Below are 13,148 nucleotides of genomic sequence, written 5' to 3'. Positions count from 1 at the left end.
TAATACCATAATCTGTTGAACCTGTGTATCATATTTAATCTTAATCATCTTGATCACTTTACTATTCTCACTTTTCGATATTGTCAAGTTTATTCAGCCTACTTTCAAGCTTAGGTTTTCTATTTTCAAAAATAAACTATCAATCCAAATAGGTTTCTGTGCCATACTAGTTGGTGACATGCATTGCACATTTAACTTTTAGAGTGGGCTTGTAGTTGAACAATATTGCGGTTGAAGTTGTTGCATTGTTTGTGATTGGGTGACATATTGGAACTGCTATGTCATCAGGCAAAACAATCTTAAAATTTGATCTTGCACAATTTGTGAAGAATTTGGATGATCGGTGTTTTGTTTGTTTTGCTCTGACATAACCGGTGTGTTGTACGTAATTTGTTCAATTAAATGTAACTGTTTTTCACTCTTATTTCTTTTTCCTTTTGACTTTTTTAACTTTCTCTTTGTCGTCTTTTTAACTTCTATTTCACTTAAAGTGTTATCACTGCTCTCGTTTTAGCACACCGGGGACCGATGGACTCCATGTGAGCTTATGCCATCACTTGACGTCAGTCGTCGTCCGTCTTCTGTCGTCGTCGTCGTCTGTCTGTCTTCGTAAACAATTCTTCTCCTCTGAAGCTGCCGGTCCAAATACCTTCAAACTTAAACTAAATGTTCCTTAGGGTATTTAATTCATAAACTGTATCAAAAATGTTGATCCATCAACAAACTTGGCCGCCATAGCTAAAACTAGAACATAGGGGTCAAATGCAGTTTTGGCTTATATCTCTTTTAGAGCAAATCTGACATGGGGTAAAACTGTTCAATTCAGCCGTGAAATTTTCAGACGAATTGAGCAACCCATTGTTGGGTTGCTGATACTGAATAGGTATTTTTAAGGAAATTTTGCAGTTTTTTGTTAAAGATATATATGAACTGTAAACAGCAATAATGTTCAGCAAAGTAAGATCTACAAAAAAGTTAAATTACCAACAATTGTTAATTGACCCCTTAAGGAATTATTGCCCTTTAAAGACAATTTTACTCAATTTGTTCATCAAGTTTGCTAACATTTAAAAATCTTCTCATCTGAAACTTTGGTGCCTAATACTTTTTAACTTTGGATGAATGTTCCTTAAGGAATCTAGTTTATGAATAGACTATTTTCATATTCTGACTTTTGACTCCGATGTTTATATTTTTCGTCAGGTTACTTCGGACATCCTGGTACCAAGTCAAGTAAGAGCTACGCAAAGAAGTAAAATCAAGAGTTTAATCTGTACAATTCTTTTGGAAAATATACTGCTTCATATTTTCTTTACACGACAGACTCATCGGAAATAGTAAAATTTCCCTCAAATTACACCGATTAAATGTTTGATTTAACTTATCATAACTGCTCTAATTTGACCGAATACCAGAATGCCCTAGGTAACCTGTCAAAAAATATTCTAAACCGGAGTCAAAAGTCGGTAATATGGAGTTTTTAGTTATCATCTTGAATATTAGATAAAGATAATATGTAAACATCAAAAATGTTCAGCAAAGTGAGATCTACAAAACAGTTTTATATAACAAAAATCGTCAATTGATCCCTTAAGGAGTTATTGCCCTTAAAGGACAATTTTACACAAGTTGTTTAAATTTTGTATTTTATTCCCTTGTACGTCAAGACACATAGACACTATGGCTAAAATGGAACATATTTGTAAAATCAATTATTTGCTTTTGTAGAAAATATTACAGATACAATGAACATTTAAATGGCATTTTTAAGCCACTCATTTATATATATTGAAAAGCAAAAATAATCATTGATGAAAGATTCTCTCTCTCTCTCTCTCTCTCTCTCTCTCTCTCTCTCTCTCTCTCTGCCATTCCGCTTACACCTATTTTGTAGACACCATTGTTTAAGTGGAATTTACTAGTTTTGGCAGCTAACTTGAGAATGACTATTTTCAATCAATTTGGCAAAAATGATTTGCATTGGATATGGCAAAAGAATATTCTATTCCGTTATGCAACAGAAGTAAAAAATACTTAATTTATCAAAGAATATTTGAACACAATCAATATCTGTAAATAAAGCTGATACATCGAAAAAACAATAATTGCATGTAAAATACGATATTTTTATTAGTATAAAATTTAAACAGTCGGACTGCTTCCTACTAAATTCAAACACATGTAAACGACAAACAATACTAATATGTAACATTTACAAATAATATCAAAATGTACGACGACATGCTTACCATTTGAATAAGCATAACATGAGTACATTTTGATTAAATGCTGCTTAAATTTATTGTATTCATTTATATTTTAAATCAGCGTAACGAAAATAAGTAAACAAGTAAAATCAAAATTACAGACACAATTGGTAACAATGATTCTGTAATTATACATCTTACTTATGCTATTATTACCACGAGCGATAGCAAGGACCCAAACATCAGCATAAGTGGACAAACCGTGATGAAATCAATATAAGTTCAAGCCCTCTTGATTTTTTTAATTTTCTAGTAGGACAATTTGTTTGTTTCGAAGCTTTCTAGGTGAAGGGAAATGTTCCCTTAATTAAAACATACTAAGAATTTGACTTTATATACGAAGAAAACTAAATAAGTGACTTTCTTTCATGCTTTACAATAACATACTAAGACAGGCTTGGATGAAATCGATTGATTACTATACTTTTTTTTCCACGAAAATGGGCTTCGTTAAATTCTACCATTGTGTATTTAAAATGTTTTCACGTTTTGACGACTCTATTTTATCAATATTCGTGCATTCTCCTATAGAATGCTTATAAATAAACTCATCATAGATACCAGGATTAAATTTTGTAAATACGCCAGACGCGCGTTCCGTCAACAAAAGACTCATCAGTGACGCTCGAATCTAAAAAAGTTAAAAAGGCCAAATACAGTACGAAGTTGAAGAGCATTGAGGACCAAAATTCCTAAAAGTTTTGCCAAATATAGCTAAGGTAATATATGTCTGAGGTAGAAAAGTCTTAGTATTTCAAACAATTCAAAAAAATTTAAACAGTAAATTTATAATATTACGCCATATTCAATGACGACATTTTACACCATCTGAACTCGGGTAATTCAGTCACGAAAAGAAAACGACGTGGTAGGATTAAAATTTGAACAGCCCAAACAATCCATGATGTTAACGATCAGCTGACATATTGATATATTCGTAGCCTACAAACCTTGGTATTTATAATGTATAAACAAAATTTTCAAGAAAACTTGTATGTTTACCCAATCACAAGTTGTTTTATGCTTTGCAATATTTTTTCATTGCTTGTCGTAAATCTAATAACCTGTAAAAAAAACATCTTTCTCATACTGCATATTACAATCGTTCCAGAGTACATATAAAATAGTAAAAAATAAATTCATTTAATTATAACTGTTTTAAAATTATGTGTACGAATTGACTGTGTTCATGCACACGTAATGACGCCAAAAATATTCAAAACTCGTTAAATATAAAGGTTATTTCGGGAGAAATAAATTTGGATTTTGCCACAATACTCTGCCTAAACTTTGAAAACGAAAACAAGTCACGTCAAAGTAGACGACAACATAGACCATCTATACAAACCTCAACTCAAACTATGATCGCGGACTGTTTTACATCTACACAACACGTCTTGAACGTTGATATTACATATATCTATGTATCATTTCGTATTCCATTTATCAATTACACTCTACTATGTACTCGAAACTCTTTCTTTTAGATTTGAATATATAATATAAGTCATTGGGTATCATAATTATTTATATGTACACTACTAATGTGAGAAATAATAGATTTTTATGAAAAACTATTGTATTGAAATACTGCTGAATTCGGTGAAAAATATTGTATTGTTCGACAATAGAGGTATCATTTAAAACTAATATTTTTTAGGGTACAAAAATGTATTAGCTGGAAATCTAGATCAACGAAAATGCGAGAATACCAGATACCAGCCCTACCAATTCTCAACTTATGGAATGTCAACTTGCGTTTTTGAAAAGACATATTGCAGTGAAGAAGGACAGATTGTTTTCAATAATGGGTCTACAAAATCGGACAGACAATGTCGTTGTGATTATACCAGAGGTTACGACTTCATTTCCAAGCCAAAACATGGTTGTTTTTGTATTCCGTCAATGGATGATTGTTCATGCTACCAGAAACCTTGTTCACAAGGATTTATACTCAGTCCTGGTCAGTGTTTAGACACAATATTATAAATTTGAAAGACAACAAGAAATTTACAATTGGTATATTTGTTACAGAGTTAAAAATTGGAATTTATTCGGGTTCACGTATAAAAATTAAAATGCCGCTTACCAAATCGTTTAAATTTGAGTACAGTTTTGAATAATAAAATACATGTCAAGTTCGAAAAAGATAATCTAACATTAATAGTTCAAGAATTAGTCGTCTTAGTAACCAAACCAATCTTATTCGAAATTTTTCTAGATCGAGTTTTAATAAATTGACAGATTGAAGAAATATGAAAGTGATGTATAAAAGGCCGCGTTTTTACTTTTGAAGATTTTTATGTTTGATTTGTTGTGTCAATTCCTCCTCTTCTCATTTTACTTATATCGCATATTTTTACTTAACCCGTAAATTAAAAAAATGTATGTCATAAGAATATCCATAGAATGTATCTTAAAGGGGCACTAGCTACGAGATATATAAAAAAAAAAGTTTGATTTTGTTTGTTCAATCAATAATGAAAGTGAAATAGTGAAATAACAATTCTCGTTTTGCAGCAAAAAAGGTTCTATTTTGTAATATTTCGCTAAGAAACATTGATAATTAGTTATTCACTTGCAAGTGAATGAGTCGACCTCTTTAAATCCGTATTCATGTGAACTGCATGCATTGTACGTGTACAAGTTATTTAAAGAAAAAAAATGTCAACAATGAAAGTAAAACTACGGTAAATCATTTGATTACTAATTTGATGCACATAAAATCATTCTTTAACGGTTAAAAGCAATGAAAAACATCTATTTTTAATCTATAAAATAAAATCAAACAGACCTATAAAAATCCAATTGCACGTGTTGGTTTAATCTTTATTTAGCTTACATCGCTTATATGGTCATCTGAGGTCAAATCGATAGTTAATTAGATGGCGTCTGGACTAAAATACACACGAAACGAACATATATATTATCTACCCCATGATCTGTAAACTTTTTATTTTAGACTTTTGATAGTTTGGATAAATGTTTTACATTGTTATAAATCAAATATGAAAATTTGAGTCAAATCGATGACCCTGAATTTGACAGCTAGTGCCCCTTTAATATGCTTTATTTTTGTTGTACATTTCAGACTACCAATGCATTAATCTTGACAGCTGGGATGCGCAGTTCACGTGTGAATTAATTGTACCATATCAGTAAGTTGGATTGAACATTTAATATCATAGATTTCTAAACTTTTATCCAATACTTTACGAAAACGACACATTTGTTTAGGTAATACAATAGTAGACAATCCCTACCAGAACTACGGTTGATTGGTCTGGGTTGGGTTTACAGAATAGCAAGTAATGGGCTAATACTGAAGAAAAGGGATAAGAAATAAAGAATTATAGAGAAATATTGGCAAAACAATAAAAATTAAAGGTTAATGGAAAAACATATAAAGAAGTATAATTTTAATAACATTGACCTTAACTATTAAAGAATACAAAAAGAAAGACCCTCCCCTACTCCACTGGTGGTAAGCGGATGGTCGTAACTAAAAGTTACGACCATCCGAAGATGGGAGACAACTCTAGGGATATATTTTTCTTTTCCGATTTTCGTGCAGTAAAAAAATGTTTCAGTAAAACCGCTTGTCTCATACATACTTATCGTCAGTGCGTAGATATTGAAACAAAATTTGATACATAAAAACGTTCCAATTTTCGTAAAATGATCATTCAATAATTCGAGCATGATGGTCGTAACTAAAAAAAACAAAAATGTTCAGGATGGTCGTAACTTAAAATTGTGATGGTCGTAACTCTTTATTAAATAGGACCTAATAAGACAAGTCAATAGTCTTAAACGTGTCTTTTGTTATATGAATATATTATATGATATATTTGTGAAGTTGATTTCAATAAATGATAAAAACTAAAAGAGGTGAAGAGAGGGATACCTGTAAAGTGCGAAAGGAAAGAAAATTGGAACGAATCGAAGAAAAAAAAACAATACAAAATGAAATGACCAGTCACTGTTACTTAAAATATAATGTATAAAATCAACCAAGAGGCAATTAATTATAAGCTGTTAAGTTTAATAACAATATAAATTCTCAAAAGTGGAGAATTCATTTTAACACACAGCTCTGGTTATGATCATTGAATTAAGAAAAGGCGATGTTAACAATTTTGACATCACATGAAATAACAGCATAAGTAAGGAGTCAAAATAATGTTATGGGGATCGTTATCGAGACAAGACCATATCCGCGAATTCGCAGGTCCGTAATCGAATTAAACAACATACATCTTATTCTTAGCCTGGATTTTGAGAAGTCGTATTGTCATTTGGTATATAGTCAAGCTGATTATAAGGTGCATCTCGAAGTTCAGGTATAATTATTACCCGTGGTTTTAGAAAATTCTGAATACGCCTATTCGTACCATGCTATCCGTTATACATCTTTGTCTTTCTTATGGAAAATACCATGAACCCTGGACCACACGTTTTTTATTCCCAATTCATAAAGGGAATGATGCATCCGATCTTAATAACTATCGAGGAATTACAATTACTGATTCATTGGGGAAGTCTTTTTAATAAGATACTTAATACACGTCTTTGTAAATCCTTAGATAAATATCATATCATTGATGAGAGAAAAAAAATATAAGTATTGTAATCCTGCTTTGTTGATTTCCAGAAGTCTTTTGATACTGTCATTCTCCCAGGGATAACACTTAAGCTATTGAATATAGTTAGAGAGTATGGTAAGAGATCTCTTTAGAAGTTGGAGTAAAACAGGGAGACAATTTGAGTCCAAATTTGTTTAAAATTTTTATAAATGAACTTCCTGATTGTGTTAAAAGTTCCCCTGATCCAGCTGTTGTTTATTCACGACCAGCCTATTCTTTACTATACATATGCTGATGATCTTGCCATTTTTTCAACTACAGCAAAAAAAATGTAGATCAGGCTTATCCAAAGATTCTTTCAGAAAGACTACGCATTGAATTTTGTAAACATTTACTTGGTGTTACCAAAAGAGAAACACATTTTGCCAATCTTTCTTAACTCGGTGGATTCACTCTGTATTTTGTCATTGCAAAGTCTATGATCAGATACTGGCACAGGCTTGACAATTTGGGATCATCTTTCCACTACTAGAGGAGGCATATTTAGAGTCAAAATTACTACACGAGTTAAAAAAAAAATCCTTCACAGTATGGATCCTTAAACTTCTTTCTAAAGAATATGGGGGTCAGAAATTCGCATTGTTTACTATATGCTGATGAAAATGTATTTTTTTTTAATTTCAGCAAAAGGACTTCAGTATTCATACATAGCTAGTAGCCAGGATAATATTTAAAAGATAGATCTTTATGCTTCAACTCAGCGTGCTGGTCTTTTAAATCTGAGTACATTCATACAATATAAACATACAAGGCAGCAACCATTTGATTTTCGGGGGGGGGGGGGGGGGGCTATGGGTTTTTTTTGGAAAAAAAAGTTTGTTTCCAGTTTTTGGAGAAAAAAATAATTTGTTTTTGATTCTGAGATAAAAAAAATGGTTTGTTTCACCCTCAGCTGCCACTATATGTAATGCTAAAATTGAAAGAAAAAAATTGTTTTCGACTTGTCGCGAAAAAAAATTTGTCCAGAAAAAAAAACATAACCCCCCCAGAAAATTAAATGGTTGCTGCCTAACATAAATATTATTTTCAACCTGCATATGTATGTGATAGTTGCCGCAGTACATTTAGTTCTACCTTGTAATATTATCTTAGCTAAATATATACCTGCATATATGTATGCAATATTTGCCACAGTACATTTAGTTCTACCTTGTAATATTATCCTGGCTACAAGCCTGTCTACAAACTACTGATATTTGATCTTACTCTTAAATTCAACGCGTGTAGCATTGTAAAATATTTCAACCTTATTCATACTTTCTAGGTTAACACAATGTTTATTGCGACACCATGGATTAAAATTTTATTCTGAACCAATACTTAGAACAATTATCAATGATATACCCCAAGATCGTCATGCAATCAATAAAAAATAAAGACAACACGATAAAAACACCAGGCATTTGTGGATTTTCATTAATCATGATTCACCAAAAGCCGAATATTTGAAAGCCAATGGTTTATAAAAACTGCTAATAGCTGATTTAAAATTAAAGGAGATTGTTCAAAATTGTACGTTCAATAATTCCATCTGCCGACATGATTGCAGGAAATAAAAAGTCGTAAATAAAAATAAATCTGAAAGCAAATATTCAAAAATTTTATGCCTTAACGTACAGTAAAAATATATTAAATTATACTCAACCCTAACATACTGTTTGGCTTAATCATTGTTAATGCGAGTTGATTAGTTTTCACTGTTTCTCCTAAATGGTGGTAGTTTAGAACATATCAAAAATGTATGATTGATAAGTTTATTAACATGGTTATGCATTTGCACAGTACTTTTAAAATAGCTTGATAAAAGTTCGTCTAAATACTTGAGTTACGGTCATACTTCAAAGTTACGACCATCTTGTGTCAGTTACGACCATCATCCAAAATACTATAGTTGACATTGCGACCATCACAAGTTAAAGTTACGACCATCATGCTCGAATTTTTGAATGACTATTTTACGAAAATTGGAATGATTTTATGTGTCAAATTTGGTTTCAATGAGAATGCACTCACGATATGTGTATATGAGACAGGCAGTTTGACTCCAATGAACCTTTTACTGCACGAAAATCGGAAAAGAAAACTTATCCCTAGAGTTGTCTCCCATATTCAGATGGTCGTAACTTTTAGTTACGACCATCCGCTTACCACCAGTGCTACCCAGACCATCCTTTATCAAATGATCTTCGTGTTCAAATGTTTAATAAAGAAAGTCTATCATCTGCTTATATATAGTTTATGAAAATTGTACCCAAGTAAATATCGCCTACCTGTTGGTAACATTATAGAATGAAATAGATCAACATTTCGAGAAATGGTTATTTTGATGATGTAATCACCTTCATTGGTCTCTAGCTCCCTTTTGGTCTACATTAATGAAATATTTCGTTGTCCTTCTTCCAAAATGTTTTTAGATTGATACTTTGGTTATGTACAATTGGTAAAATATAAAAATAATTTAGCTACTTTTAACATATACATCCCTAGAATTATTTCACAAGTTTAGTCTATGCAAACTCTCTTACTGTTCAACAAAGTAAGTTTTGACCATTGTATGATTGCGATTATGTTGTTTCTGACGTTTTAGCTCACCTTGCCTAGAGAAACACGTGAAGTTTTCTCTTCACCTGGTGAACGTCTTCTGTTAAGTCTACAAAAATCTTCTTATCTCATTTTACCAATCTTATTAAAATTGTGCGACATATAAAAAATCAAGGAGCAAGTGATGAGAACTTATTTTAATAAAATTGTCATTTTACTGGACCAAATTTAACCAAACTTGGCCAAAATCCTAAGTAGAGTATCTAGTTTAAAAATGTGTCCCGTTACCCAGTCTGTCAATAAAGATGGCTGACAAGGCTTAAAATGGAACATGAGGTAAAATGCATATATTTTGAAAACCGTGTTTAAAAAAGAATAGATATAGGAAGATGTGGTGTGAGTGCCAATGAGACAACTCTCCATCCAAATAACAATTTTAAAAAAGTAAACCATTATAGGTCAATGTACGGCCTTCAACACGGAGCCTTGGCTCAAACCGAACAACAAGCTATAAAGGGCCCCAAAATTACTAGTGTAAAACCATTCCAACGGGAAAACCAACGGTCTAATCTATATGAAATAAAAAAAACGAGAAACACGTATAAATTACATAAACAAACGACAACTACTGTACATCAGATTGTCTGTTAAGGATAAACATGTTCAAAATGTTGAGCTCTACCATCAATTGTTCATTGATGTTCATTTACGTAAAAACTATAGCTATCAGGTTACGTCTTGTATGAAATATTGCCCTGAAATGACAGATATTACCTTTTTTGTTTTCATTTTTTCCCTTTATTTTGCAAACAATAACAGATATAGAGACACTTTCAGTCGCATAAATGATCGGCTAGATAATATCTACGAATAAGTATGCATGTTCGGAATCCTGAGTCGACTTCTAATTAGAGTTATTAACCTTTAATGGCTATTTTGACCATTTGTTTGTCTTATATCTTATAATAAAGATTTATAAAAGATTGATAGAAAATTTAAGAAGCAAACGTTATCAGCAATTCAGGATCTAAATTCATGATAATATAAGAAAAATATTCCAACGACTCCTTTGCTTTTGTTTTGCCTTCTGTGATAAAGAATATAATTCATAAATAGAAACTTTGAATAAATAAAATTGATCAGCAAGGCAAAATCCATAAACATGTCAAATTTTGCCGATATAGTTAGGAAACTGTCGCGCTTCTTTAACGGATATTTTTATTATCATCTGTGTTATAGATGACATATGTGATATAAACATTGGCAATAGCTACAGATCAGACCATTCACCAGTAAATTTGACTCTAAAGATAAATGAGTTTATAAAAGGCAGGGGTCTCTGGAAATTCAACAACTCTCTCCTTCAAGATACTGAATATGTAAAATGAATTAAAAAAAAAACAATTATTAGCACAGTTGAGCAATATGCAGTGCTAGGTTATAGCAGAGATGCTTTAAACAGTATTATTGACAATTTTGATATACAATTTACAATCAGTGACCAATTGTTTTGTGAAACACTTCTCAATGATTTCAGAGGTAAGACTATTTCTTTTTCGACATATAGAAAAAGGGAAAGGGTAAAACAGGAAAAAAAACTTACAGAAGAAATACAAAAAAACTAGAACAAAACACAATCACTGAGGACAATATAAATGTAATAGAGATTAAAAAATGTGAACTTAGAATTTTGCGACAAAACAAGATTAAAGGTCAATATGTTAGGTCAAGAACCCAGTGGATTGAAGAAGGGGAGAGATCAACTAATTATTTTTGTAACCTAGAAACCCAAAATTTTATAAATAAAACTATTAAAAAATTTATTATCAATGATAACACTGTAGTAGCAAATCAAAAAGATATATTGACGCAAACAAAATTATTTTATGAGAAGCTTTACAGAAGACAAGAGTGTATAAAAGATGTCAATCTATCAGGGGAATTACCAATTCAAACACCTAAATTAAAAGATAGTGAAAAAGATTCTTTAGAAGGTAATAATACCTTTAGTGAGCTACCACAAGCATTAAAAAGGATGAAAAATAATAAAAGGCCCTGGTTCAGATGGCGTCACAGCAGAATCTTTTTAAGTTTTTTGGATAGATATTGGAAAATTTGTCTTCAGGTCAATAAATGATGCATATGAAATAGGGGAAATGTCTGTCACACAGAAGCAAGGAGTAATCACATGTATCCCAAAGGAAGGTAAATCAAGACAGTTTTTAAAAAATTTGCGTCCAATTACCCTTTTAGACCCAATTTATAAATTAGCATCTAGCTGTATAGCAGAGAGAATAAAGTCAGTTTTTAATAAACTAATTAATTCTGACCAAACAGGCTTTATTCCGGGGAGATTTATTGGGGAGAACTGTAGACTAATATACGATATTTTACATTTCACGGAGGAAAATTACATCCCTGGTATATTACTCTTGATTGATTTTGAAAAAGCATTCGACTCTATCTTTAGGTCATTTTTATTTGAAACACTTAAATGTTTTAATTTTGGAGAATCCATCATGAACTGGATAAAAACATTTTATAATAATATTTCGTCAACAGTAACTCAAAATTGTTGTCTGTCAGATTTTCTTCGTGTGGTGAGAAGCTGTAGACAAGGAGATCCTTTGTCTCCTTATCTTGTCTTGCTATGTGCAGAAATACTTGGCATTTTAGTCAGAAATAGTAATAATATTAAAGGTATTAAGATAGATGATACAGAGTTTATATTGTCTCAATATGCTGATGATACATCATTAATTTAGGTGGATCTCCTCCGCATCTTACAATTCTATGCTTAGATATCAGTACTGAAAATTAACTTAGATAAAACAAATGTTATATGGATAGGAAGTAAAAAACATAGTCAAGATAACATATGCGTAAAGTGGGGATTGAAATGGGGTTCTAGTACCTTCAAATTATTGGGTAGCACTTTTTGTGTTGATTTGAATAGAATTTTAAATCTATTCAAATTATGCTCCTCGAATTCAAGAAATAGAAAGTATTATACAAAAATGGTCAAAACAGTCGCTTACTCCGTTTGGTAAAATAGCTATTATAAAATCTTGAATTATATCAAAATTGAATCATCTGTTCTTATCCATCCCAAGTCCAGATGAAAATGTACTACAACAACTCAATAGTAAAATTTATGCTTTCATTTAGGATGGTAAACCCGACAAGGTAAATCGGGAGCTCTTATGTCAAGAATACTGCAGAGGTGGTTTGAAAATGATTAATTTGAGAAATGTTATACAAGGGCTAAAATTGACCTGGTTTAGAAGATTATTTAACTTAAATTCAAAGTGGATTAAATTATTTACTACTACACAAAATATAAATTTTACAGAGTTGGCTTATTTTTGAACAACTAAAAAATTAGAGAACCTTTTTTGGAAAGAAGTTATTTGTGCCTGGAAAAACATGTCGAGATTCCGACATCCTCGCTATTTTTAGAAAGTCATGTCTTCATCTATCTGGAATAATGAGAACATTAAAATTGATAACGTCAGTGTTTATTATAGAAATTGGGCACAGAACGGGGTATGGACTGTGAATGACCTTCTAGATGAGCAAGGGAATATATCGTCTTATCAAAATTTTGAACGGATATATACTTTTAAACCCACATTTTTACGATTTTATGGTATTAATGTAGCATTAAAAAAATGGTTACAATATGGAAATCAAC

The 13,148-nt window shown here is 31.4% G+C and overlaps 1 long non-coding RNA gene across 1 annotated transcript in view; it reads left to right on the top strand.

The window, feature by feature from the left end:
- Positions 1–13,148, top strand: part of LOC143085122 (uncharacterized) — a 52,649-nt gene that overhangs the window by 25,173 nt on the left and 14,328 nt on the right. The window contains exons 3-4 of the long non-coding RNA XR_012981249.1: positions 3,928–4,230; positions 5,359–5,425. This is a non-coding gene — a long non-coding RNA (uncharacterized LOC143085122). The remainder of the gene's footprint in view (positions 1–3,927; positions 4,231–5,358; positions 5,426–13,148) is intronic.

Source organism: Mytilus galloprovincialis, chromosome 8 (genome assembly GCF_965363235.1).
Source record: "Mytilus galloprovincialis chromosome 8, xbMytGall1.hap1.1, whole genome shotgun sequence".
Lineage (NCBI taxonomy): Eukaryota > Metazoa > Mollusca > Bivalvia > Mytilida > Mytilidae > Mytilus > Mytilus galloprovincialis.
This window is presented reverse-complemented; position numbering and strand designations above follow the sequence as displayed.